This window comes from Podarcis tiliguerta (genome assembly GCF_965153285.1).
Source record: "Podarcis tiliguerta genome assembly, chromosome: 8".
In the NCBI taxonomy this organism is placed as follows: Eukaryota; Metazoa; Chordata; class Lepidosauria; order Squamata; family Lacertidae; genus Podarcis; species Podarcis tiliguerta.
Genome location: NC_139541.1, coordinates 74858229 through 74862121, shown reverse-complemented (window position 1 = coordinate 74862121; position 3893 = coordinate 74858229). Strand labels below are relative to the sequence as shown.

The 3893-nt window shown below is 42.3% G+C and overlaps 1 long non-coding RNA gene across 1 annotated transcript; it reads left to right on the top strand.

Annotated features, from left to right (window-relative positions):
* Positions 1–511: 511 nt before the first annotated feature.
* LOC310684874 lies at positions 512–3137 on the top strand. The gene is made up of 3 exons (XR_014514914.1): positions 512–1002; positions 2027–2158; positions 2725–3137. It is a non-coding gene; the product is annotated as an uncharacterized lncRNA (long non-coding RNA).
* Positions 3138–3893: the final 756 nt, after the last annotated feature.

Below are 3893 nucleotides of genomic sequence, written 5' to 3'. Positions count from 1 at the left end.
GGGCTCTCACTTGTGAGATGCCTCAGGGGTCCGTCCTCTCCCCCATGCTTTGTAACATCTACATGAAGCCGCTGGGAGAGATCATCAGGGGGTTTGGGCTGGGTGTTCATCAGTATGTGGATGATACCCAGCCCTACCTCTCTTCTAATTCGGAACCAGTGAAGGTGGTGAAGGTCCTGTATGAGTGTCTGGAGGCGGTTGGAGGATGGATGGCGGCTAACAGATTGAGGATGAATCCTGACAAGACAGAAGTACTGTACTTGGGGGACAGGGGGCGGGTGGGTGTGGAGATCTCCCTGGTCTTGAATGTGGTAACTGTGCCTCTGAAAGACCAGGAGGGCAGCTTGGGAGTCATTTTGGACTCACAGCTGTCCATGGAGGTGCAGGTGAATTCTGTGTCCAGAGCAACTGTCTACCAGCTCCAACTGGTATGCAGGCTGAAACCCTACCTGCCTGTGAGAAAAAAATAAAATTTTAGATTGAAATTGAGTTTTGATGACTCAACCATAGCTGTCAAGTGTCCCTTATTCCAGCGCCATGTCCTGCTGCTGTCCCTTATTGATAGATGTCCCTTAAATGTCCCTTAAATGACGTCCCTTAAATTTCAAAGGAAGCAGCTCCTCTCCCTCCCTCCCTGCCGGCCAGGGAGGAGGGAGGCTCCAACTGTGTTGCTTGGCTGTGTTGCTCACCCAATAAGAAGTCTAAGAACGACTGGGGGGGGTGGAGCTTGCATGCCTTGTGTGTGGCTAGTTAATGCAAGCTGAGGGGTTTTTTGAATGCTGGACGCCATTTTGTTGCATGTGCTACTGCAAACTTTGCAGTGCAAAGCCAGGCCAGGGAGCCATCTTAAGTTGAGGCTGCATAGGCCTTGTGGTGCATGTGATTCAGATTCTATTCAGTTGAACCTCTGGTTACAAAGTTGGTTGGACAGTGTTCTCGAAGCTACCAGCATGAGTTTGACCAGACTGCAGGAGGACAGGAAGACTGGAGTGCTTGGAACAGGTGAGGCTGCAGGTCCCTTATTTTCAAGGCTGCTGGTCCCTTATTTTCAAATCTGTAAGTTGACAGCTATGGACTCAACAAGTGTACAAAACATTTCCCCCCTTGCTTCCTGAAAGCCCAGCTCACCCTGGGACTCGTCTTGATGGGTTAGAACTGCAGAGGTAATAACTTTATAGTTTGTGGCTATTAGAGACAGAATCTTAGTGTGATGTGTAGCATTTTGTAAGTTAGGAGATACTTTATGAATGCTGTAAACTGCCCAGAGTGGCTGGGGGAACTGAGCCAGATGGGCAGGGTATAGATAATGAAATAATAAAATAAATAAATTCTTCTTCTTCTTCTTCTTCTTCTTCTTCTTCTTCTTCTTCTTCGAGCACTGAAGACAGAAGGGTTCCTTCACTGTAAAGACACTTCAGTATATGTTGATGTTTTTGGTTTTTTGAGATTTTACATTTTATTGCATTGTAATGCACTTAGGTATAAAATTAATTTTTTTATTGTAGTTTCTGAGTTTTCTATACCACTAGGAGACTCTTTTTAGTATTAAGAGATATAAAATAATAATTAATAAATAAACAAATACACACCAAGGCTTTATTTCTTTATTTGTCTGTTGTTTAGAAACTTTACATAGTAACCTTAATCTGAGGAGGGTTTCCAACATAGTTACAAAGTATACAACATATTATACTTAAACAATATTATATACCTAAGTCTATTTCATAGTCATAAGCACTACATAAGTATATGTAGTTAGTGATTGAACACTATATATAATAAACCAAGCACCAAAAATAACAGTGGCCAATAAGTCACATTCACAAACTCCTCAATTCACCCCCTAAAAAATAGTACTGCTTGTCTGCTCATCTCAGGTGTAAATATCTACATCATTAATTGCAGAAACAGAATGAAGTAGAGATGTTGCAACCCTCTCACAGGATTAAAGAACTGAAGCCTAGGAATTAGAATAAAGATAAATGAGCTGGAATCATGTCTTGACTTTAGTATTTCCTTCTGGCAGTGCCATCGAGGCGCTTGAATGGGCTGGAGTGCCCAAACCTTGGTGTAGCTGAATCAGACGTTCCTGAGGGTTCAAATGCCATCAGATGTTACAGTGAGGAGACTCAGTGCATTGAGTTTGTTCTTGTTCAAGGTAAGTAAAACTGCCTTGCAATGAGGGGGGGGGCAGGTGTGTGTGTGTGTTACTATTTCATTCTGTTTGTGGCTTCCTTCCAGAAAATAGATATTTGGGGGAAAGTTTCTTTTTCCTAAAAACATAACTCACCTCAAATCACATTTGCTTTGTATGTATATAGATGAGTATGTATATTTATGGGGGGGGGGGGATTGAGAAGGTGAGAGAAATATTCTTTTTGTTAAATTACATGTAAAAATTTCTTAAAAGAGTGTTTTCACCAGTCTTCAATAGAAGTAAAATTAGCCATGGAGACCTGATCTGGAAAGCAGTATCAATGAAGATGAGCCCTTGCCCCAGAAGAAAAGAAAAATATAGACTTTTTCTTTCTATCTTTTAAACACCTCTCTCATATTCATTTCATGTGGTGATTTTCAGATGCTTTCTATACTTGCTCAACATAGTTGTTAAAAATTAAGATGCTCCTATTTTTTCTTTTGCGCGTGCACACACACACACACACACACACACACACCGGTTGCTACCAAGATGCTCATCTGACCTTGTCTCTTTTTCTTTACTAGACAACAGTGAAGTTCCTGATAAGGTCGTCAGAGGCTGTGCATCACCATCTTTTTGTAAACTGGCCAAGACATCAGTGCTTAACAAGTACTTTTCAGGCAAGATAACACGAGCACGATGCGGTGAAACTCTAGTTTCACCAAACCAACTCAGCTTTTAAGGGTAGTTAGGAGAGAGCAATGTCTTCTTCCTTTTGGATTCCACTATTTTCTGCAACAGTGGAAGTGGTGGTTGCTTTTCTGAACATGGAAGTCCAGGGCAACTGGTATTCACAGTACTCCTGAGGCTTCTATTTGGTGAATGGGATGCAGGGAATAGAAATCTAAAGTAGAAATGTGGGGCTTTGGCTCATGAAAACATGGGATATGTGTAAAAAATTCCTTTGTTCATAATCAAAATAAATTGGTGAAGCAAATCAAAACTGTGTTGTGTGTCTGCATTTATCAAATTAAGAATGGCAGTGGTGATGAAGGGCACTGTTTTTGAATGAAAAACAATGGGTAATTATGAGTTATCTTATTGATTTAGGAAATTTATATTCCAGTCCATATTTCAAAGAAATCTGAGTGGTTTACAATAACGTAAATCTGGATTTTGAAGACTGGAATTATACATTCATGCTTATTTGTGGGTTCGAGGACCCGAGCCCCATGATGTGGAATAAATACACAAGGACACGTGATATAAGGTTTATGGGCAAGGTAAGGCCACAACTTTTATTGGTTACAGCAGTGAAAAGGTATTGGCTTAGGCATTGGATGTCCACAACAAAGGGGGTTGAATCACCAGTAGGTGGAGCCTGTTGATGCCAATCCAACTATAGACTCTTCCCTGATGTCACCGAGGGTCGTGCCATGGCCTCCCGCCAAGCAGGCATCGGACAGAATACACGACCGCCAGATTCCTTTAACGGAATACCCAAAAATTGAAGGCATAGGCGATGGCCACACCTAGCGCTTCGACACACCACAACACATTATTCCAATGCCTAACCGCCACCCGAGCCAAAGGGCTCGCCGCCAATACCATCAGAGCTGCAACCAATCCCTAACGCTATTGATGACACTATCCAACCACAAATCATTCCCCTGGTCCGTGAGATGGACACCATCATTCCGGTACAAGGCTTTGTCGCCAATCCGGATACGGTCATGAAAAATGACTTGGCCAT